Below are 26,216 nucleotides of genomic sequence, written 5' to 3'. Positions count from 1 at the left end.
AAGGGAGACAGAAAGACACCTGCTTAGTCTTGTGAACTAGGCTGGGATTACTCACTGTCCTGGAGTTTTGTGGAGAGGTTTCTGTGGGCATCACGGGGGGGGGGGGGGGACTCTTGGAGCTGGCTCTGCCTGTGTCCTCTACCACCTGTAGGGAATGATGTAGGCTCGTGCATGGGCATGAGTCTGTATTGTCTTGTGGGTCCATGATCTGTCACAGCTCAGTCGATTGGAACTGTGGCTCAGTGTGGCAGAAGCAGAAGTGGCTAGCTTGGTTGAATTGGTGGGGAATGATTAGCTTGCAAGTGGGCGCAGGAATGGCTTCTTGAATCTTGTTGGGCTGTTGTGATTCCCACGGCTCCAGAGACTGGAGCATGGGAGTCATGACTAAGTTCACTCCACTCAGGGCACCATGTGAGCACGGCGGGCCCCACCTGGTGTGGGGAAGTCTCAGTCTGGTTCCAAGGGGGTGCAAAGCTCTTGGATTGGGGATCCCTGGAGGTGACCAGAGTCTGACTGGTCTCAAGCCCTTGGGCTCTTGAACCACCAAGAGGCCGAGAAAGGACTGAGACAGGGGCATGTGGGAGCATGACCGGAGGGCCCACAGCTGAGAGAAATGAGGGGGAGGGGAGAAGAAAGAGGCTCTGGCAGCACCCCGTAGAAGAAAGGTTACTGTACTTGCTTGGTTGCATGGGTGATCGAGTCCCAAGTTGGTCGAGCTGTCTTTTTTCAGGTTGGTCGAGCTGTCTTTTTTTCAGGGGTGGATCTCTCAGGGTAGCAGAGGTAGGCTTAGGGCTCTCAGTGAGAATCTCCATTCTCGGCTCCAGTTGTTATGGGGGTGGGCACGCAGCAGGACAGAGACTGTGGGGGTGCATGTCAATAGGTCCATGTGCCGAGATTGGCCACCATCTTGGGGGTCTTTGGACGCCCGGCAGGATGGAGGTGAGAAGCACGCAGCTCGAACTGAGAAGGGAGAGCTCTGGCGCCAAGCCTCACGGGAAGTATACCTGCTTAGCAGACTCTGCCTGGAAGGTTCTTGTAGATGTGCGGGTGTTCGTGGTCCACGTTGGTTGCTAGCTGTAGGTAAAAATGGCTGGGGAATCCACAGGGTTCCTCATGCCAGGCTGTGGATAGTTGGCTGGGAATGCCCTGGGTTTCTTGAGGTGGAAGTTAGGCCCGGCTGCTCACTAAAGGCCTCTCCACGGCTCCTCATGGGACGGCCCCAACACACGAGGAAGTCCATGGGTTTCCCAAACCGGTTTATTGGCATGATGGATGGTGGATGGATCTGGATGCATGTAGTGAGCCGCGCCCTCTGGTGGCAGAAGCCTTAATAGCAAGCCACCAGCAGAACCACAAGGCCAGGCTCAGGCCTGGCTCCGGGACTCTGGCCCTGGGCTGCGGGGGAGGGAACACGCGATCTGGCAGCCGGGAGAGTGCAGAGAGGCGAAACTGCTAGTTGCCGGGCTCGATGGCGGCTCCGTCTCAGGATGCAGCTCACATCCGTCTCAGGCAGATAGCTCCATATGTAAGCGCTGGGGCTAGGGGCGCGCTACTCACACAGGACATAGTATGAGTAATGGGCAAACAGCCAATCAAATATGTACACGCCACTCTAAGGGCTATTTAAGCTGGCACTGCTCGGGCTCCTTTGTCTTTCCTCTTCATGGTATAATAAAGTTTGTTGCAGGAGGATCCTGGTGTGGCCCATGTGTTTTCTTGCAGGTGAGAAAATAACTCGAGGCTTACAGATGCACACCCCCCATAAAACCCAGAGCGGGGCCTGAGTTAAATAGGGAGGGGAAGAGGGGGAGGGGCTGGGGAGGAATGCTTAATTGACTTCACCTTCTGGCCTTCAGGTATCTCATTAGTATGTAAATCTATCTAGGCCCTGAGGCCTGTTTATCATGCCCACCTGTGTCCTACTGACTGAAGGGCACAGTCTTAATGGAGATTAGACCTTGTGTCAGGAGCCTGGGTTCTGGTTGTGTGGCAGAACCCACAAACCAAGAACCAGGATACCCTTCATGGCCCGACATGGATGTAGAGCCATAATTATTTCTGGAGTAGCCCAGCATTCCAGGGATGTTCTTTGGGGGTAGTTAGTTAGTTTGGTTGGTTTGCTTCATGTCTTAAAAATAGATGTTGTAACCATGAAAGAATTTTTGTTATGACAAGTGGAGTCAGAGAGACTACAGAAAGATCAAAGTATAGAGGAAGAAGCTAGAGAGATATCATAGCAGTTCAAATCACTTGACGTTCTTGCAGAGTATCTGGATTTTACTACCAGTACACCCACTGGAATAGACAAAGCTGTCTTCTGGACTCTGTCCATTCCTGACAATCTCATGATCTACCTACCCAATCAACAGGCAAAACACTCAGAGACCTAGAAAATTGGAGCAACAAAAATGTCAAAATCACACAGCCAATCAGAGTTGCAACCAGATGCTACAGATATGTTCTCATTTACATAGAAAGAATTGACTCATTGTGTCGAGAGTCCAGTCTGTTATTTGTAGTGAGCAGGTTGTGATAAGGTTTTAGGGTTCCTGTGGGGAGAGGAGTGACAAGTCCTTTCCACTCAGGAATCATATACAGGATTGACTGTGAGATGGTTGGTTCCCCAAGAGGGGAGAGAGTATGCCAGAGACAGAGGTTTGATATTTAATTGCTCTTTAATAATGCACACCAAACAATATATTATCACCAATGCTAAAGCTATTGTAACAATGAGGGATTGCCACATTTCCTATGCATTGACTCTATCAATGTCAGTACACAAATAATAAGTTGGTAATCAACAAAGAAGTAAACATAGCAGTAAGTACATTATTCTTCATGAGTTATACAACCTGAGTCCCTATGACTGTAGTTTCCAGCAGCTTAGGTCCAGAGAGTGCTTGACCAAGAAGATAGGGGCATTCTGCAGCTTCCAGCAGCTCGGGTCCAGAGAGTGCTTGACCTCAAGGATAGGAGCATTGGTCTCTTGGCTGCTGCTTTGATGATCAGATGCAGCAGACTGCTCCATCTCTCAGCTTCATGATCGGGCAAAGAGTGCTCAGTCTCTCAGCTATAGAGGAGGCCTGGATAGAGGATCACGCTAGCCAGTCATGGCTACCAGTGTGATGAAGTGCTCTGGCCAAGGGCTCCTTTTTATGCTTGAATTAGGGTTACTTCTGATGTACATGGCAGATAACCAGATGTGTCGAGTTATCTGTGGGGCTATGACTTCATTACAGCTGGTTATCATACTTATTCAAAACAACTTGTTTTTGTGCACAAATATTTTGATTCATAAGGTTTCAAAACAACTTCTGCTTATCACAGCACTTCAAAACAACTTCATTTCAAACTTGTTTTCTTTCCTATTACAAATATGGAGTTGGTCCTTTTAAGGACCTGCTCCTTACACATGGTAAATGATAAGCAAAGTTGTTCACCACAACCACAAAATGACTCTTCACAGCTGGGCATATTGACTGAAAACTGACTTTAATACTTAGGGTAAAAACATAGGTAGATTCCTGTAAGCTCAAGATCAGCTTGGTCCACATAGCAAGTTCATGACATTCATGTCTGGTAGATTACACTGAGATCCTGTTTCCCATTTTCTCTTTTAAAGATGTTTAAAGAGGAGTGTGGCACACCTGAGACAGTCATCTGGTCACAACAGAAGGGAGAGCCACAGGTCATCCCACCAGAGCTCCTCCCCAGAAGACAGATACGCAGAAGAAGAATGTTCTTCCCAGGACAGAGACCACTCTGATCACAGTTGGTCAAACTATGAGCATTCTAGAAGAGGATACTCTTATGATAACACCGTGGAATTATGACATAGGGACAGAGAGAAATGCAGGGAAAGAGACAGAGATGCAGATCATCGGAAATGGTCCTGGAAATCCCCATCTCCTAAAAGAAGTAGCCCAGACTGAGGAATAACCTCAAGTTCTACTCAGGAAAAACCCGCATTAAAGAAGAAGAGGATGGATGAGCTGGATCTGCTGCTCATATACACTGGGGGAGTATATATTCCTCCCACAAAGCTCAGGATAATGCAGGAACAGATTACAGATAGAAACAGCTTAGCGTACCAGAAGATGAGCTGGAAGGCTCTATATCTAGGTTGGGTATTGGGTTATACCTCTGAATGTAAGGGCATCTTGTTATTGATCATTACTAAATATATAAGCCTTTGGATAATCTAAGCATTACTGTCTCATCTGTACTGAGCTCATGTGGTTGCTGGGATAGTCTGGGCAATGCCCAGCCTTGCAGAGACAGCATGGAAGATTGGCAAAGCCATGTCTTATGCTGGTGTCTTGTGGGTGGTAAGGCTGGTGTTTCTAGCTGGCTGTGTCTAGCTGAGGTGTGCACGTGGCCTTTGGACACATGGCTGAACTAGGCAGACCTGCTGCAGCTTAGATAGTTGGCTTCATTGGCAGCTGTTTTTTTTTTTTTTAAATATTTACTACAACAAAGTAGTAAATATTTCTGAATTGATTTTTGAAGAAATCAATCAATGGTCTCATCAACGAAGTCAACATCTCCAATATCAGTATTATTATCCAAGAGCTCCTTCAGGAGAACATCGGCAGAGGGAGAGGACTGCTGTCCAGATCTGTTCTGCAAGACAGAGTGCTTCTCCAATCTTCCCTCATGTTTATGCGGCTTTGGTGGCAATCATCAACTCAGAATTCCCACAGACTGGAGAGTTAGTCCTCAAGAGTCTAATTCTGAATTTTCGGAAATGATATCGAAGGAATGATAAGCAACTTTGCCTGACTGCTTCCAAACATGTGGCACATCTTATAAACCAAAATGTGGCACATGAGGTTCTGTGCCTGGATATGCTCACTTTGCTCCTAGAGAGACCAACAGATGACAGTGTTGAAGTAGCTATCAGCTTCCTCAAGGAATGTGGATGCAAATTAACCCAAGTGTCACCAAGGGAAATCAATGCCATCTTTGACCACCTGAGAGACACTCTACATGAGTCTGAGATTGACAAAAGAGTCCAGTGCATGATTGAAGTTGTGAGAAAGGTGGCTGGAAACACAGAAAGTTCCTCCAGGTGGGAAGTTAGGCATGGTGGCTGCGGCTACAGTGGCTAATTTAAAGGCCTTCTCCATGGTTCTTTATGGCCCCAATGACACAAGAATGTCCATGAGTTTTATAGGCTTTAATGGCATGATGGATGATGGTTGAGTCTGGATGTGTGCACCCCTTATAAAAACTTGGGGGAACTGGCTTAAATAGGGAGGGGAATAGAGGAAGAACTGGGAAGGAATAGATAACCCATGAATATGGAAATCTCAAGGCGGAGACCTGTTAGTCACGCCCTCTACCTGTAGCTGTAGATGGTGACGAAAAATCCCTCTAGGAGGAGCTACTGAGCCAAACGTGTCTGCAAGGCACAGATTAATGAGGATGTGGGCCACATGGAGGAGTCTGGGGAGAAATGTACCGTCCCTCACAGGCTCCGGCTATCTCAAACCCAGTGCTCTACCGGGGAGACCAAACCATATATATCTTCATGACCCTACATCAAGTGATGTTTGCTGTTGAGGGTTGGATTCAAGGACCACCTCATTCTGGAAGGACTTGATTTAGTGGAATCAAGTTTACACATATGCTCCCCCTGGAGGATGACTACAATCCAGAAGATGTCCTTAAAGTTTTCAAGATGGATCCTCATTTATGGAGAATGAAGAGAAGTACAAGTCTATTAAAAAGGAAATCCTGGATGAGGCAGACAGTGATTCAATAACAGACAAAGAAGCTGAAGTAGTGAAGAGGAGAAGGAGGAGTAGGATGAGGAGGAGGAGAAGAAGGAGGGAAAGGAGGAGGAGGAGGAAGAAGGAAAGGAAGGAGGATGAAAAGTAATTATTCATGACCGAACAGAAATCAACCTAGTCTCATTCCGCCGTACAATCTATCTTGCCATTTAGTCAAGTTTAGACTTTGAAGAATGTGCACACAAGTTGCTGAAGATGGAGACTGCTCAGAGCCAAACAAAGGAGCTCTGCAGCATGATACTTGACTGCTGTGCCCAACAAAAGACTTATGCAAAATTTTTTGGCTTGTTAGCTGGGTGTTTTTTTGTGCTGAAAAAGAATACATGGAATCATTTGAAAGTGTATTCAAGGAACAGCACAACACCATCCATTGCTTAGAGATGAAGAAGCTAAGAAATGCTGCTAAGACATGCTCACCTCTTATATACACATTAGCTTCTGTGGAATGTTCTCGGATGTATAAAGCTGAGTGAAGAGACCATGACATCATCTAGTCAGATTTTTGTCACAATATTCTTCCAGGAACTGTGTGACTACACGGGTCTTCCTAAACTGAATGCAAGGTTAAAGGATGAAACTCTTCAGCCATTCAGTGAAGGACTGTTTCCCCCAGACAACCCACACAACACTCAGTTTGCCATTAACTTCTTCACATCCATAGGTTTCAGGGGTTTGACAGACAAACTTCCAGAACATCTGAAAAAAGTTTATTCATTTGTAGGCCAGAAACCAGAGGTGAGCAAAAGAAGCCAGCCCTGACTTCATCTTCATGTTCATTTTTATCTTCATATTTATCTTCATCTTCAGCATCTTCCTTGGTGCCTGATTTCTCTGACTCAGCTTCTGAAAGCAGGGAGAGCAGCTCAGTGTTGTCCAGTGAAGCAATTGACTCCTCCTCCTCCACTTCTTCCTCATCCTCCCTTTCCTCCTCTTCCCCCTCCTCCTCCTTTTCCCTCTCTTCCTCCTCCTTCTTCCCCCTCCTTCTCCTCCAGCAGTCAGGGCTCTGTCTCAGCTAGAAGGGCAAAAAAGAAGAGACAAGGGAAGGCCAGAGGCAAAGAAGTAGATAAGTTAGCCAGGGGCCACCAGGAAAGTGACAGGAGTTGAGATGGAGGCAGGGAGGACCAAAGGCACCAGGAAGGAAGGACTGACAGAGCTTGGTCCAAAAGATACAGGACTCAGAAATCACCAGATGCAGACTGGCAAGATCCCCTAGCAAAACACATGGAAGACAGAAGCCATGAGAATACTTACAGTAGAGCTGGCAATGGCCTCTCTACAAGGCTCACACAGAGAGCCACAAGAAAAGCATGGAGAGCCAAAGAAGAAGCAGGGAGAAAGAAGAGTTTCTTTTTTTGAAACAAGAAAAAAAGAACCAGAAATCAAGACAGTGATGATGTTAGAATAAACGATCACTCCAACTCAATGGAGAGGAGTAGAATGCATTATGATCATAAAGAAGATAACGACAGGTATCAGAATAGTGCTGAGACATGCTGAGAAAAACCTAGCAGATATCCTGAACATTCTTGAGAGTCAAAGACAAGCCAGGCCTGGAAGAGAGAAAAGTCTCCAGCAAAACAAAAATTATTCTAATGACAACTGGACATGCCTTACATATGATCCAATGTCTTTTTACATTGATGGATTTTTTAGAGAATTCTTATATAAAGGACCTAATTGTAAATTTTTGTAATTTGTAAATGTTTTTTTTCTGACAGGTTTTATAACTGATATATCTCAAGGTCCTCTGTGTAAAATCATAAAGAAAAGAGATTAAACAAGGGGGTTTTATGTTTTAGGAATAAAAGAAACAAATGTTAAACAACAACAAAAAAAAAACCAAAACAACAAAACAACAACAATAAAACCCCAAAACAACACTGCCATTTAGTATTTTTAAATATTTCAATTTCTATGTTCATAAAAGATATAATCCTGTGGCTAGAAGAAAAACACCAGGGATAAAAGTGGTCCTAACCAGACTGTTAGGATCTATAGCTTCTCTTTTAATGAAACTTTAAGTAGGAATAATAGAACAATAAATCCATCCTCCCAAAATTACAGATATAAGATTCTTTCTAAGAATAATCTGTAAGGATTCTTAAATCAATTATAACTACTAGTTGAAAAACTTGTATTAATAGACATAAAAAGGTTAACAGAAAATGTTTCTTTGTGTTTTGAAGGCCAGCTTTCCTCAGCTTACCTTGTTCTAGAGTTATGACTAAATGTTCTAGTACCCAGCTGAAATAATTCTTTTTATAGTCCATAAATTACTTTAAAATGCAGTGTCTACCACAGCATCTTTTTGTTTGTTTGTTTGTTTTCGAGACAGGGTTTCTCTGTGTAAGCCTGGTTGTCCTGGAACTTACTCTGTAGACCAGGCTGGCCTTGAACTCAGAAATCTGCCTGCCTCTGCCTCCCAAGTGCTGGGATTAAAGGTGTGCACCACCACTGCCTGGCCACCGCATCTTTTCTATAGCAAGAGCTCCAGGATATTTTTAAATGTAGTGACACATCTATAAGATGTGAAAAATAAAATTGTGTGTGTTAAAACACATAGGAAAGACTCACCTGCATTTGTTCTGTAATGAAAATGAACTAGGAAGAGTCGTAAACTGAAGCAGTTTAAGTTTAAAGAGAAACTCAATGATTTTAAAGATCACAGAGAGATTTGAGACTAGAAAAGTGCTCATACTAAAAGAAATGGTACTTAGGTTTGGTGGGGCCCATCTGCCATCCTGGCATTAGGGAAACCAAGGTAGGAATAGCAGGACTCAAAGTCATCCTCAGCTATATCAGGAATATATAGCTAGGGCTACAGGAGAATTTGCCTTAATCCCCCATATCATAAAGTAATGGTTTCTGTATTTTTTGTATATAGGGAGGACTCTTATTTTATGGAGAAATTTATGTGATCTAAGAGCTTAATCTTAATGTTTGAGTTTCTGTTGCTCAGTGGCCTTTTCCCTGAATGGAATTTGGTTTGTCAGCAAAGAATACCAGATGTTGTTTGCAAAGAACCACATGACTCTCAGTTAAAGGACATGTTGAGCTGACTACAAAGCCATAGAGCTTCCGTGGTAACAGTGTAAAAACAAAGGTTTGATGAACTGAATGGTCATCGATGAACTTTACTTGTATACATCGATGAGAAGGAACCTTTCATAAATTGGTGTCAGTAAATTCTGAGATCAGAATAGCTGCAGTTAAGAAACTTAAACAAATCTGAGACTTGACAATTGAAACAGTCATCCAGATGCTTCACGCATCTCTCAGGAATAGATAAAAATTCAAACGTGTAATATAGTTCCACAATACCTAGTTACAAATATATGACATTGTGAGTGTAGGCCGAAACTTGTATTTTCCCATCTACAGATCTTAGTAATACCATCTTTTATTCCAGAAGAGAAGATGAAAAAAGATGTCTATAGTGTGCTGCTATTTGGTTCTTACTAATAGTAACAACTGGGTACTATGCCTATTCTAGGTGTCTATTCATAGACCACCATTCCGAAGTTTCAGAGGACTTTAATTTACAATCAAATACTATAACTCTTTTTCTCCCCACATTATTGTTGGCTCTGTGAAGGCCTCAAACAAAAATGAGGTAAACTTTGTGGCAAAGTTGTATGTCTAAAATGAAATAAAAACAACCAAATATCAGTGGCATACTTTGATTTCTTGTTTCACAAATTTTAAGATATGAAAAATATTATATAAGTGTTGGTAAACTTGAAGTATTTGTGCAATATTTTGTCTGACTCAATTATATAAATTTACTATATGGTAGAATATGAATCATCAATAATTATCATATACTGTATAAAAAAATGGAGATTAAAAGTGGTTTTTATGAAATACAGTTTTTGTGTACTTAAATGCTTTGACATTTTGACGATGAGTCAACTTTTCAGAGGATTTTTCCCTCTCCCCAGTGTCAGGGAATACCAAATAGCTTACAATTTCATCCTAGTAATCACTGCAATTTTCAATCATTATCTTAGGTCAAATTCTCATAGGAGTTGAAAAATAAATCCCAGGATTCATCCAGGTTAAATATATATCATTAGGTCTGTTTTACGTTTTTAGCCTGCTTTCCTGAGTAAAAATGCATATGAATGATAAGAAAATGAAGTAGGAACAAAGTTGTGATGGCTACAAAAATAAAACTAACCAAGTGTCTGCAACTCAGCAACGTTGAGATATGCTTACTTTTATATTTCTGGATAAAATTGAGATTCTTCTTAAAGAATAAGCAAAACCCTTTCTGAAGTCAGATATGATAAATTTCATAGTTGAGTTTGTCAAAAACAAATATAAATTTCTAGGATTTTATATGTTTTAAAAACAAGCCATTTTAATTACTTTACATGTTTTTTTTTTTGTGTGTGTGGTTTTTCAAGACACGGTTTTTCTGTGTAGCCCTGGCTGTCCTGGAACTCACTCTGTAGATCAGGCTGGCCTTGAACTCAGAAATCCACCTGCCTCTGCCTCCCAAGTGCTGAGATTAAAGGCATGCACCACCACGGCCCAGCATTTTACATGTTTTTTATTTTTATTTTTTTGTATTGTAGCCATTATATCTTATCATTCCTTTGCAGCATGTGTCTGTTTTAACAATGTGTTTTTCTAGTTGAAGAATATTTGGGAAACATAGTACAGTTATCTTGAAACACACAGTTGTGAGACAACCAACAGACTGCCGGGGCAGCTTTGCTTATACACTGAAGGCCTAAAATTAGCCATAGGCCTAAGTCAGCCTGCTCACACAAAGTCTCAGGTCTCTGTGAAAAAACACTGAAACAGATAGCTATAAGATATTGTAAACAAACAGCTTTGGTGGACAGTTGCCAGGCTCTAGTCATAGACCTTGTAGATAAGTAACCTTGGTGGATAGTACCAACTTAAATAAGGACAAGTGAATCATAGGTAAAGTCATAGTGAATTGTTCCCTGAACCTTCACCCAGCTGACACACTGTTCTGGAAGATATCTGTACTCCCCCTGAACACTTACGTTCCTGCATCATCCCCTTTCTCACATCCTGCATTTTTGTGTATAAAACCCCTTTGTGAAAAAAGTAAAAATTATGATTTGATCAGCATCTTTGCCTGTCCCCCCCCCCCCCACACACACTCTTTCAGGTGACCTCCCTGGACTCCTGTTTAATGCCCTGCTAGACTGGACAACAGACTATATCATAGTCCTCTACCCCCAATCACAAACTGTCTGAGACATTTTTCTCTGATAAAGAAGACACATTGAATGAGGTATCATCAGGCTCTGGTGAGTCATGACTGAAATCCATCTCTTCTAATTTTAGAGGTAAATCTGAGAGCATTCCCAGAGTCAATAAGTGAATATGTATGTATATATATATATATATATATATATATATATATATATATATATTGTCGTGGACCGAGCTGCCCCACGCTTGGGGGCCAGAAATGTTGAGAACTGCACTACCCCATGATGCTCAGATCCAAAGGTTGGGGTTCAGCAAGAGAGAGAGTGAGGATGGATTCGAAGAATGGAGACCAGACAGAGTGTGATTCAATCCCATTTATTCTTCAGTCTCTCTTCTTCTCTCCAAGTCCCTAGTCTTGAGTTTCTAGTCCCTAGTCCCTAGTGCCTCCAAGTTCCAAGTTACTTCTTCCAAGTGCTAAGTGCCTGATGTCTAATTCCAAGTTCTTCCTTTAAGTGCCAAATGCCTAATTCCTACTCCAACTTGTACTCTCTAACCTAATTCTTAGTTCCAAGTTGTACTGTGTCTGTTGTCTGGTACTCTCAAGTGTCTTCTACCCCCTTCCTAATTCCTAATGTAGTGTCTGATTCTCTTCTGTTTCTCTTTTCTGTCTGCCTCTCGCCTTTTATATGTCTCACTTCTAAGCCATGCCTTTAAGCCACGCCTTTAATCATTCCATTAGGTCTTGTCTCTAAATCTGATCTCTAAGTCATGCTTTTAAGTCACACACCTTTAAGTCTCACACACCCAAGGGAAAATCCTGGGTATCTAAAGCAAGATGTTATCAGATTGTGCACAGCTGTTGTAGGCTAATGTAATCAAGTCTCTTATCAGGGTATAAGGCTCAGGATGGCTGCAAGGATGATAGCTGCCTTCTGTTGGCTCCCCACTATATATATATATATATATATATATATATATATATATATATATATATATATATATATGTATTCAATTGGGTTGGATTAGTATGCAGATGGACTTTTTAAAAAACAATTTTATGTTAATAGTAGTTCTTTTCTCAATTTATTATTATAAATTTAAAGAAAAATATTTCTTTTTAAGGATTTTACAAATTCCTTACTTAAAACAGTAAGTCTTCATATAATATTAGGAAAGAACAAAATATAGATGCCAAATTTGTGAACTAAGGAGAGTAGAATCTTAGACAAAGGGGAGATCAAGAGGGAAATGAGGAGCTATTCTGATGACACTAGGCACCTTTAAGGTGGCATGGTTGCAGACATGAACAACTATTTCAAACCAAGAACCCTTAGCAAAAAGCTTGTAAGTGGTTGAGGCAAATCATTTTCATGCTAGTTTTGTGTGTTCTCTGATTATTCATTAAAAGCTCAAGACATCATTCTTTATTGGAAATATTCATGCTTCCGTACCCTTTAAAGAAGCCCACATTTCAACTAAGACCTAATTTGTTTTGCTAAAAGAATAAATGTAGCAGTTAGGGGAGGTATTCTTCTATTTTACTTTAGATAAAAGTTTAACAGTTTAAAAAGCCATGTGGGGTTTTTGTTTGTTTGTTTCCTTTCCTTAGACTATGTCCTAAGGAGGCAAAGCATCCAGGGACAGTTCAGTATAAGATTATGGCTGTTTTAATGATGTATTTGCTCATTTCTTCACTGGAACAATTAGGATATGCCAACACCTATGAGCTAAGTTTAACCAATTTTTTTCATCTGTATTTGTAACACATGTATCTATCCTAGAGAAATACTCAAGTTTTATGTGGCTGACAGTCCTGGTACCTACTTACCCATAAGAAATTGGACCTGGACTGGAGATGGTTCAGTGGTTAAGGGCATTGACTGCTCTTCCAGAGGTCCTGAGTTCAAATCCCAGCAATCACATGGTGGCTCCCAACCATCTGTAATGAGATCTGATGCCCTCTTCTGGTGTGTCTGAAGACAGATACATGTACTCATATATAATAAATAATTGTTTTTTTAAAAAAAGATCTTCCCATGTGACTCTCCCGCCTTGTCTAATGGGGAAAAAAAAAAGAAAAAGAAATTTAACCTAAAATCATATAGTCTCCGTGAAAAATTTTCAATAGCATTACATGTGTTATGGTTTGGGGAGATTAGTAAACAAGAAGAAAGAGAATAGAAAGAAATGAAAACTGATTAGAACCCAATTAAGGAACAGAAAGACGGGGCATGCTGGGGAAACATAAGAAATATACTGTTGAAATAAGATCTGATTCTCTTCTTCTATATAATAGTGACAATGATACATCCTATAATTTTTGCCCTAAAGCATGCAAATAAGAAGGAAACATTCTACTTTTTGGTCAGGCTATATAATGACAAAATAACATGTTTGGAGAAAGTTAATATTTATTTTTGTGTCACTAAATTACCCATGGATGCATACTGAAGATACCACATGTTTTCTAAGTTGCAGCAATATGAAACTTAACAATTTCTTCTAGGACATGGAGCTATTGCTGGTCCAGTTCAGGTACAAAGGGGCTTTTGCTGTTCAGAATGTAACCTCAGTGGCTTTGGTTCATGTCACTTTTTAAATATACTATGTTAATGATGGCAAGAAAATTCAAATTGGCCCTGACTGAATATGAGCTTCATGTATTGGGAAAACCAGTGAATTAGAAATATTCATGATATTCAAAATTCTAGTCAAAAGACCCTGAAACTATAGAAGTATTATTATTTATTTCTTCTTCATTGCATTAAATACAGTTGACTGAATAAAATTGAGAATAGACCTTAAAATGTTTGTCATGTGAGGTAGTTCATAGCACTGTTGATGCATGGATTTCACTGCAAAAATTTTTCAATATCTTACTGGACAGCAACACTGAGGCATTAAACAACTCTTTGTCAATAACTGAAACTGCCCTTTTCACCAAGATACAAATAGGCCCAATAAATTTCTTCTATTACCCCATCCCCCACATTACAGGTTGAACCCAGGGTCTCATTTACTCTGAGAAAAACACTCTGCCAATGACTCATGTGCACAGCTTCAATATTTTTTCTTTACATCTTTCCATCAGTAACAAGTATTTTTGAGCTCTGACCGAAAGCCATTTTCACCCAAGAGATCATTAACACTTTCTCCAAATTCATGCTCAGCATCTGTAATACTTATTTTAGGCTCTAGGATGTGAATATAAAACTGATAATCATTCTTATCCTCCTTGCAGAGGAGAGAAATTGAAGTTTAAGAAAGGTAATTGATCTGGCTAGGATCACACAGTGAATTATCAGGGGGAAGAAAGACCATAACTAACAACTTAGAGTGCTGTTGGCAACATTATCTGGATGTTAAAATGGCTATTATTGATTTAAAATAGACAACCTTTAGGTTATCTAATGTTTCAGTGAGAAAGTAATATATATATATATATATATATATATATATATATATATATATATATATACCTGGACTTCTTTATAAGGGCAAAATATCCCATAGATCACGTATCTCATCCAACTTATCTAAACAAAGGTAAATAAAAGAACTACTGTATATATATATTTTAAATAAAGTAATGGAAAGTGTCTCTATTTTACTAAATAGGATAAAATATATTTCCAGAAGTAAACTTCTGAATATTTGAAGGGTTAAACATAATCAGTTTAAGATATAAACTGGATTACTTTTCTTTATCACTCCTAGTATCATATATATATATGTAATCATATGTATAATTCATTCTTTTTTATCACTACTGGTGTCATGTATATGTAATTGTATGTATAATTTATTCATTTTTATCACTACTGGTGTCATGTATATGTAATCATATGTATAATTCTTTTTTTTTTTTTTTTTTTTTTTTTTTTTTTTTTTTTTTTTTTTTGGTTTTTCGAAACAGGGTTTCTCTGTGTAGCCTGGCTGTCCTGGAACTCACTCTGTAGACCAGGCTGGCCTCGAACTCAGAAATCCGCCTGCCTCTGCCTCCCAAGTGCTGGGACTAAAGGCATGTGCCACCACTGCCCGGCTCAATTCATTCATTTTATCACTACTGGTGTCATGTATATGCAATCGTATGTATAATTCATTCATTTTTGTCACTACTGGTGACAAGTATATGTAACTATATGTATAATTCAGTCATTTTTTCACTACTAGTGTCATTTATATGTAATTATATGTATAATTTATTCATTTTTTTCTGTTTAAAGGCTACACACATGACCTCCGTGCCTCGAGTTTCTAAGTATTACAGGTGTGTGTCACTACCACACCTTGTGTGCCTGTGCTTGGAGAAATTATGTTGAAATTCATTACACTCAATGAGAAGTACAGAAAAAGTCACAGTTTTTATTTGGGCTGCTGACTCCATGAGCTGCAACATTTAGTATAATATGTATCATTTTCTATTTCAGCCCATGTTTTGTTCACATCTTACTTCAGAAGTCGTTTCATCAGAAGAAACGTAAAGAGACAAAAGCAACACACACGCTCTTTTCTCACTTGTTAGTGATCTGTGGGAAAGAATGAAAGTAGTGTGTGTGTGTGTAGGTGTGTATATGTGTATGTGTGTGTGTATGTGCGTGTGTGTCTCTGTATATATGTGTGTGTAGTGTATGTATGTGTGTGTTTTTAGTGTGTGTATGTGTATTTGTGTGTGTATGTGTGTGTAGTGTGTGTATATGTGTGTATATGTGTGTATGTGTGTGTATGTGTATGTACATGTGTGTGTGTAGTGTGTGTGTGTATATGTGTGTATGTGTGTATATGTATGGATGTGTATGTATGTGTGTGTGTATGTGTGTGTGGTGTGTGTATGTGTCTGTGTATGTGTGTGTGGTGTGTGTGTGTGTCTGTGTGTGTCTGTGTGTGTGTAGGTGTGTCTGTGTGTGTAGTGATTCTTTTAAATGCATTATCTGCTGCTTCTACGTGATTAACTTGAGTCTTAAAATCCTCGCCCTGGCAGTATTTGTTACCAGGTAATGAGAGTGGCGTGGGTAGGGAACATCACCCATGCCTATGCTGGGTGCGTTTTGCCAGCCTCCCATGTGCAGCACGCCTCCTCAGCATCTTCCTGCCCCCAACACGTGCTTCCTGCAAACCACCCTGCCCCCACCCCCAACCTTCTCCCTCCACTCAAGGCTAGGGAACTTCCATTGACTTGTTGCCTTTGCAGGGGATTCAGAAGCCCCACAGGTGACAGGGCAGCAGCGCCACATTGGCTGTGCAGGGATGGGGGATGGGGCAGGAGAGAAGGTAGCAGTGGGGGTAGAGGGAACGGTGTGGTGAGTTTGTCTTCTCTTTCTGCACCCCAGCAGTGGGCAGGGAGCCCTGTGGTCCCTCTTTTGAGGTACCCGCCATTGGCAAGGTCAGCAGTCACCCAATGAGAGTCCTGGTCCTACAAAGAAGACCACACACGAGCCAGCTCATCAGAGGGGATGCATGCTGGTGCTGGGGACCAGCAGATTCTTTTCGAGTCCTCCTGAAGAGGAGATGCTACCCTTTGCTCCTGAGGAGGATCCTTGGAACCAAGAAAAGGAAGTGTGCCACGGTGGCAGCGTGAGCAGTAGCAAGATTAGTGTGGTGGGCAGGACCGGCTGCAAGTGTCAGGCGAGATCCTGGACATCCTGGACAAGTGGGAGGGAGAACGGGTCAGTTAGAGCCAAGCAGTTCCTGCTGAGATAGAACAAAAGGCTCATTACTTTTCCTCAGCTGCTAGGATACAGGTTTCAACGCCTAAGCCAGGAGCTTTTTACCCTCTGAAAGGGCCAGAAAGTGTTTAGGAGTTTTGAGAAGTTATCATCAACAGTTCAGTACAGTTAGACAGCTAGTATGTCCTGAGACCCTCAAACTTTAAAGTCATCACCAGAGTCCTACTACACGCCTCCACCACTACCCTCTCCAGGCCAGGAGGCTCCAGGCATAGTAAAGTTATGTGTGTTTGTGTGATTTACTCCATGTATAAACACTTTATGATGCAATCAGTACCATATTGTATCATTGTTTCAATCTTACTATTTACTGATATATAACACTTTATAACACACAATCCTTATTTGTCCTGTGGAAAATTATTGAGAAACACACCCTGGAGATTATAAAATTACAAGATTATCATACTCCTCTTTTAAATTAATCACCACTTATGAGTGAGTACATACCATGTTTATCTTTCTGAGTCTGGAGTATCTTGCTCAGGATGGTTTGTTTTTCAAATTCCATCCATTTGCCTGAAACTTTCATGATGTTATTGTTTTTATCAGCTGAATAATTCTGTTTGTGTAAATGTAATTTACTGTCTTTATACATTCTTCTGTTCAGGGACATCTAGATTGTTTCCGGCTTAAGGCCACAAGAGGACACGCCATGACATTATCTTGAAAGACAGAAATAAAATGTCAGATGACCCAGAGAAGTACGCTAGAACCAAACACAACTGGAAAAAATCAATGAAATGATGTAGAATGATATTCTCCTATACTCATAGATTTGTGCCTAATCCAACTGTCTTTGCATAACCCAGCAACTCAGACGCAGAGACCTACAGCCAAACATCAGGCAGAGTTCAAGAAATCCTGCTGAAGATGAGGAGGAAGGAATCTAGGATACAGCTGTGTCAAGGACACGACAATAAACTCCGCAGAATCAACAAACCTGTGCTCATAGTGGCTCACCGAGACTGTCCCAACAATCAGGGCATCTGCATGGCTTTACACATAGGCCCTCTGCCTATATGTTATAGTTGTATAGTTTGTGTTTATGTGTGTCTCCTAATGGAGGAACCAGGTACTGTTCCTGATGCTTTTGCTTGCTTTTTTGTATCCTTGACCTCCTACTGGTTTCCTTGCCTAGGCTCAATATGAAGGCATCTGCCTCGCTTCATTGCAACTTGATTGCTATCTCTGCAAGGACTGACCTTTTCTAAAACAATAAGAGAGGAATGAATGGGGAGGTTGGAGGTTTGTGAGGTTGAGAAGATAAGGAGATGGGATTAATATGAGAAAATACACTAAAAACAAGTCAGCATCTAGAGATATATTAGTGATCTATAAGTGATGGTAGCCTCTGTAAAATCTTGGCAAGAAAGCCACAGGGGAGGACATATTTCTTTTCACTCTGCTCTTATATGGCTTTCTACACGGGATCTTTTTGAAGGGCTTTTTAGTTAGATTTTAAGGTCAATACTGGATGATAAAGAAATCAATTATCTTGGAGCTGACTTTTGTAGAAAGTTCTTGATGGTTCTATTGAGCTGGCTCTTCTAGTAAGTGTGTATTGCCAAGCCAGAAGCAAAGGAAGAAAACGACATCCTACAAGTTGTCCTTTGACATCCCAATGGAGCCTTAGTGAGTGTGTGTCCACGTATGTGTGTGTGTGCACACACAGACAAACATAATCAATTAAATTCTTGTAAAACAAATCCAAGAACACATCAAAAAGACCATTCACCCAATCAAGTAGGCTTCATCCCAGGGATGCAAGGTTGGTTCAATATATGAAAATCCATTAATGTAATCCACTATATAAAAAAACTCAAAGAAAAAAAATCACACCATCATCTCCTTAGATGCAGAAAAAGCATTTGACAAAATAGAATATCCCTTCACATTGAAAGTGTTGGAGAGATCAGGAATTCAAGGGCCATGTCTAAACATAATAAAAGCACTTTACTGCAAACCAACAGCAAATATCAAATTAAATGGAGACACAATTCAAGCAATCTCACTAAAATCGGGGATAAGACAAGAACCACTCTCCCCATATCTATTCAATACAATACTCAGAGTGCTAACTAGAGCAATAAGACAACAAAGGAGATCAAGGGGATACAAATTGGCAAAGATAAAAGTATCACTATTTGTAGATGATATGATAGTATACATAAGCAACCCCCAAAATTCTACCAGAGAACTTCTCCAGCTGATAAACAACTTCAGCAAAGTGGCTGGATATAAAATTAACTCAAATAAATCATTAGCCTTTATACAAATGATAAACAAGCTGAGAAAGAAATTAGGGAAATGACACCCTTTGCAATAGCCACAAATTATATAAAATATCTTGGGGTAACTCTAACCAAACAAATGAAAGACCTGTATGACAATAACTTCAAGTCTCTCAAGAAAGAAATAGAAGATCTCAGAAAATGGAGAGATCTCCCATGCTCATGGATTGGCAGAATTAATATAGTAAAAATGGCCATCTTACTAAAGGCAATCTACAGATTCAATGCAATCTCCATAAAAATCCCAACACAATTCTTCAAAGGCTTGGAAAGAGCAATTCTTAAATTTATCTGAAAAGGCAGAGAGAGAGAGAGAGAGAGAGAGAGAGACAGAGAGAGAGAGAGAGAGAGAGAGAGAGAGAGAGAATAGCAAAAACAGTTCTTAGCAATAAAAGAATGGCTGGGGAAATCACAATCTCTGACCTCAAGCTTTACTACAGGGCAATAGTGATTAAAAACTACATGATATTGGTACAGAGACAGACACATTGATCAATGGCATAGAATTAAGACCCAGAAATAAAAACCACACACTTATGGACACTTGATCTTTGACAAAGTCACCAAAATATACAATAAAAAAGAGAAAGCATCTTCAATAAATGGTGCTGGTCTAACTGGCTGTCTGTATGTAGAAAAATGAAAATAGATCCATATTTGTCACCATGCACAAAGCTCAAGTCCAGGTGGATCAAGGAACTCAACATAAAACCAGATACACTGAATCTCTAGAAGAGAAAGTAGGAAAGAGTCTTGAACTCATTGGCACAGGGGGGAATTTTCTAAACAGAACACCAATGGCTAAGGCTCTAAGATCAAGAATTGATAAATGGGACCTCATGAAACTGGAAAGCTTCTGTAAGGCAAAGCACATAGTCGATAAGACAAATCAGCAACCTACAGATTGGGAAAAATCTTCACTATCCCTACATCTGATAGAGGGCTAATATCCAAAATATATAAAGAACTCAAGAAGGTAAACATACACACACACACACACACACACACATACACACACACACACACACACACACACACATATATATATATATATATATATATATATATATATAGAGAGAGAGAGAGAGAGAGAGAGAGAATAGAACTAAACCAAGAATGTGTGTGTGTGCTTTTGATTAAACTGCACAAGAAATCCATGTTGAATACAGAAAATGATGAAATACAAATACAAAAGAGAAAACCCAAAAGCTAAAGTAAACTTAAATTCTCCCACAGAAATTAATTTTAATATTTTATTATTAATTCTTCCCATTTTCCCAATGCATTTAAAATGTTAAACATCTAAACAACACATCTAAAAACATTAAGAAGAAAGGGATATGTACAGATGTATGTACTCATATAAGACCTTTTGTAACTAGTTTCAATGAAAATATTTGAGGAGAAAGTAAGACAGTGTTTAGCTTAGGCTAGCCTCAAATCATTAAATAGCTGAAAGGGTCTTGGCATTATGATCTTCCTGACTTGTCTGTTGGGTTCTGAGATTAAAGGCATGCACCACCACAGGGAGCAGCATGTTGCCTTTCAACTTCCACATCTAATAATGGGTTACTGGAACAATCCCTCCCTTTCATCTTTTTTAAAGGAAAGGTGTCTGAAAGCACAGTAGGACATTTTCTAGAAAGAACCAGAGCCAGGACTACTGAGTACTCTCTACCATCTTACTTTCCATTCCATTTTAATCATTGGACACAAATCATAATTACAGCCATCTTGTGGTAAATATTATTTGGGGATTTCTAACCCTAATCCTAGCCCCTAACCCCTAACCTGATCTATCTACACAAACAAACCTACACAAAGTATAGAAGGAAGAATCCAACCCAAGGAGATTAATGATAGACATGAAAACACAGGTAGTAAATAATCTTGTTATCTGCAAAGAAGGGAAAACATACACATACCCCAACACCACCACCGTGAAGAGCAGCAGCAGTAACAACAACAACAACAAAATATCAGGAAATAACAATCACAATTCATTGACTCAATATCAATGACCTCAGATGACCTATAAAAAGATACAGGCTAACAGAATGGATGCTAACGTAAACTTATCCTTCTTTTGTGTATAAGAAATATAGCTTGGGCTGGAGAGGATGGCTCAGTGGTTAAGAGCACTGACCGGTCTTCCATAGGTCTTGAGTTCTATTCCCAGCAACCCCATGGTGGTTCACAACCATCTTTAATGAGGTCTGATGCCCTCTTCTTGTATGTCTGAAGAAAGAAATAGTGTACTCATAGACATAAAATAAATAAATAAATCATTAAAAAGTGATAAAAATTGTAGAAAGAAAGAAAGAAGGAAGGAAAGAAAGAACAACAGAAGAAAAAAAGAAAAAGAAAAAGAAAAAGAAAGAAAGAAAGAAAGAAAGAAGGAAGGAAGGAAGGAAGGAAGGAAATCTAGCTCAACATCAAGAATAGGCATTACTTCAGGGTAAAGGGTTGTAAAAAGATATTCCAAGCAAATGGACCAAAGAAGCAAGCTGGTGTAGCCATTTTAAAATAGATTTAAAATATAATAAAAAGATTTGGAGAAAGATACTACATATTTCTCAAAGGGAAAAAATTACCAAAGATGACATTTCAATTTTTAACATCTATACCTTAAGCACATGGTCACAAACCTTTGAAAAAGAGTTTTAAAGCAAAAATCACATGATAATCTTTATACATTATACTTGCAAATTTCAATACTCCATGCTCACCAATGGATAAATTATCCAGACCAAAATGAAACAGAGAAATACTCCAGTTGACTGATAGCATGAACATGAATCCAGCTGAAATTTGGAGAACATTCTACTGAAATATAAGAGAATATGCCTTCTGTTCAGCACCTCATGAGACTTACTCGTAAACTGAACAAATACTCAGACACATTGCAGGTCTCAATACACACAAGAAAAACAAGCTACCACCATGTATCTTATCAGACCCCCATGGATTACAGCTGGATATCAACAAAACCAGAAAGAACACAAAGCTTACAAACTCATGGAAGCTGCACACCTCCCTACTAAGTGAAAAATAGGTTAAGACAGAAATAAAGGAAGAAGTCAGAGACTTTCTAGAAGTCAACACAAATGAATATACAACATGCACAGTCTTATAGAATACAAAGAAAATAAAACTGGTTTTAAGATGAAAGTTTATAGCACAAAATCCCTACATGAAAAACTTGGAGAGCTCTCACATTAGCAATTTAACAGCATGCTTTAGAGTCTGGAACAGAAAGAAGTGAGTGAGCAATAAAGAAAATAAGTAGACATCAAGATATTATCAAATTGGGAGCTGAAATCAATAAAATAGAAAGACAAGAATACAAAGAATTAATGAAACATGGAGTTGGTCCTTTGAGCCTTTTATTAAACAAAATGGAAACACTTATTAAAAGAGACAATACCCAAATTAATGAAATCTAAAATAAAAATGGTGATAAAATAACAGACAATGAAGAAAACCAGAGAATGGTAAAGACATAGTTTTAAAATGCCTGTACTCCACCGACTTGAAAATACTAAAATAAATGGATAATCTCCTCAGTAGGTTCCACTTACCAAAGTTAAATCAAACTAAGGTTAATAACTTAAACAGACCTAAACACCTAGAAAAAGAGAACTCATTACAAGTCTGCCAACAAATAGAGACCAGAGCCATGAGTTTTAGGGTAGAATCCTACCAGACTTCCAAAGAGGAGTTTATGAAAATACTCCTCAAAGTATTCAACAATATAGAAAAAGAAGAAACCTTAGGTAATTTTTTTTTTTTGTGAACCCATGGTTACGCAAATATTCAATCAATATAAAGACTCAACTAAAAAAAGAGGGAGAATTATAGACCAATTTCTCTTAAAACCACAGATGCAAAAATACTTAATAAAACAAAACAAAACAAAACAAAACAAAATAAAATAAAATAGAAAACACACTAAAAGATCATCCTCCATGATCAATGAGGTAAGCTTCATTAAAGAGATCCAGGAATGGTATAACATAATGTGCTTAACATGTAAGAAAAAAAAAATCAAGTAGTCATTTCATTAGATGATGAATAATTCTCTGACAATATTTAATCCCAATTTATGATAAAGTTTCTGGAGTGATTAAGGATACAAGGGACATACCTAAACATAATAATATCACTTTACTGCAAACGTATAGCCGAAATTAAGTTAAATAGAGAGACATTCATATTAATTCCACTAATTCACAAACAAGGTGATCTATTCTTTCCATATCTATTTAAAATATTATCTAAAATTTTAGCAAGAGCAATAAAACTGAAGATGAAGGCAATATAGATTAGAAAGGAGGAAGTAAAATGATCTTTATTTGCAGATAATATGATAATATGCATAAGTGGACCAAAACTTCCCAAATGCAATTCCTAGAGTTGATAAACCCCTTCAGCAAAGTTGTTGAATACATGATTAACTAAAAAATACAAAGAAAATGCAGTGGCCTTCATATGTACAAAAGAGTTTGCAAGTGCAAACAAAATAGAGAGACATCATACAGTTTGAATTGATTGTTGGTGCTTGTCAGATTTTTTCCCTCATAATAAAGAACCTTGAGTAACTCAATGTACGTGTGTTGGGTAAGATCTTTCCAAATTCTTTGTAGTCACAGATTACTTTTGGTATTCTTGAAGGTCCCCAAAGACAACTGTGATACACAAAGCTTTAATAGATTGCTTTCATGCTAAAGAGTTTACTCTTATATAAAGATACCAGAAAGTACCAAAGTTTAACACATTGACCATGCTTATGGGGTTTCTCTGCATTATGACTTTATCTTATGGTTTCTAAGACTACTGCCACATGCATAGGCCTTACCACATTGCTTATTCATATCATTTCTCTCTAGGATGTATTCTTTTATGTTCATAGATTACTGTGTTGTGGAAAGGTTTTATCTCATTGATTACATTTATAAGATGTCTTCAATATGTGTTCTGTTATATATTCAAATATGTCTATAATATACAAATGTTGGGAAGAAGCATAAGAAACTTGCCCTAAGGACTGCCTTTTTGTTACCAACCTCCATTTAATCATAAATTGAAACTAAGTTTAAGTTCCAGGTCATAGGGGACCTGTGTATTTAAAGAACAAATGGCTATGAGAGTGTAGACCATACAACCTACATTCTGTATCATCTGACATAGAATAACAACAGAAAAAAATATGACTGAGAGAAAAATGTAACTGTAAATTGGCACAGAATTTTGTGGTTTTGATTTTTGGAAGCTATATAATTTTCTGGCTCAGGGTGGGACTGAGGCTGGGGTATTGCTGCTAACCTTCTGAGTATAATTTTGTGACCCTGATTTATCAGTAGTGACTTGATTACAATAAATTCTTATTATTTGCCTTTTCCTGTGTTTGAGTTGTGTTGGATCTCAGTGGATGTTTTAACATAAAGGCTTAGCACAGTATATAAGTACTGTCCAGTATGAATAGTTTCATAATGATGAAGACTTTAGAGGCGTGCAAATAATTCATTATACTAAACATATTCATAAGGTTTTTCTTTAGCACATATTCTTTCATGATAATGAAGAACTAGAGAATTGTGCAAAGGCTTGACTATATTAAATGCACTTTTTCCATTGTTATGAAGAGAAATCATGAACAAGGCAGCTCCTATAAAAGCAACAATTTAATTGGGACTGGCTTATGGTTTCAGAGATTTAGTCCTTTTTCATCATAGCAGGAAGCATGGCAAGCACACAAGAAAACATGATGCTGGTGAGGAAGCTGACAGTTCTGCATCTTGATCCAAAGGTGGCCAGGCAGAGACTGTGTTGTGGATAGCCCCAACCTTGTATATTGATACTAACTCCCCTTTCCTGTGAAGGGCTGCAGAGGAGGTGTGAGTCATTACACAGGTGATTTCTAATGAAACTTCTGCCAATCTTAATTTGTAAAATAAAGGCTGGAGCCAGTGATTGGGCAGAGGAAGTGTTGGTAGAGAAATAAAGGTTAGTGGAAGAGAGAGAGGAAAACTGGAAGAAGACAATGGAGGAGGAAGACAATGGAGATGATGATGATGATGACTGGGGAGAGAAGAGAGAAAGGACTACTAGAGAGAAGAGAAGAGAGGAAAGAAAAGACAATGAAGAATAATGGAGGAGGAGGAATATGATGACTGGGAAGCAGGAGGTAGGACAAATGTGTGACTGAAAAATCCTCAAGTTATAAGGGCAGCTGGGGAACAGGGTAGAGTAGCGGTGAATCTGTCCAATCTAGGCTTACAAAATATATTCATATTTACTGAGTTGTGTATTCATTGACTGGTCTTATGTGGGTTGGAGATTTAATTGTCTTCCACTACAAGACTGTCTGCCATGGAGCTAGTAGGAGAGCCCATTCTGCACTGGGTGAAACTTCAAAGCCCTCCCCCACAGTGATACACTTCCTCCAACAAGGCCATATCTCATAACTTCCTCCCACTTCCTGAGCCAAGCATATTTATACTACCACATTCCACTGCCTGGCCCCATATGATTGTGTATACACAGGAGTGTATAGGGACCATATTTAAAAATAGCAAAATACAAAATATGTGAGGTTCAAATAAAAAAGTTCCATCATCTATAGCAGTCTCATAAATGTTAAAAGTCCAAAGTTCAAAGTCTCTTCTGAGAGCATTCCAATCATGTAACTATGATCCCCTATACTTTCAAAAAATAGCACATAATATCCATCCAAATTCACCTTTAAGTCTCACACACCCAAGGGACAATCCTGGGCATCTAAAGCAAGATGTTATCAGAGTGTGCTCAGCTGTTGTAGGCTATTGTAAACAAGTCTCTTGTCAGAGTATATGGCTCAAGATGGCTGCAAAGATGATAGCTGCCTTCTGTTGGCTCCCCATAGGTCTCCCTTTTTAATTTTTTTCAAAAGGAAAGGCTGGACAAATTTATGGAAACTGTGTCTGTCTTAGGTTGGAACAAAGAACCCCAGCTTCCCTTTCCCGTTTTTGGATACTCAACAGTCATTGGTTGAGACCCTATCTTAGGATGGTGAGGCCTACCTTTTTAGAGGCAAGGGTCTTGAAGTGTTCTCTTACTCATCATTGACTATCTGGCTTAGTGTGTAAGTTAGGGGTTAATCCTCATTAGTCTTGATGACAGAGGTTTTAGAATCCCCTACTTTCAGCCTGTAATAATGGACCTGT

General features: G+C 39.2%; 2 pseudogenes; both read left to right on the top strand.

The window, feature by feature from the left end:
- Nucleotides 1–933: 933 nt before the first annotated feature.
- LOC117724720 (pre-mRNA-splicing factor CWC22 homolog pseudogene) lies at nt 934–5,967 on the top strand (annotated as a pseudogene).
- On the top strand, nt 4,848–6,554 carry LOC143433744 (pre-mRNA-splicing factor CWC22 homolog pseudogene; annotated as a pseudogene).
- The last annotated feature ends 19,662 nt before the right edge of the window (nt 6,555–26,216 follow it).

This window comes from Arvicanthis niloticus, chromosome 20 (assembly GCF_011762505.2).
Source record: "Arvicanthis niloticus isolate mArvNil1 chromosome 20, mArvNil1.pat.X, whole genome shotgun sequence".
NCBI classification, from domain to species: Eukaryota; Metazoa; Chordata; class Mammalia; order Rodentia; family Muridae; genus Arvicanthis; species Arvicanthis niloticus.
This window is presented reverse-complemented; position numbering and strand designations above follow the sequence as displayed.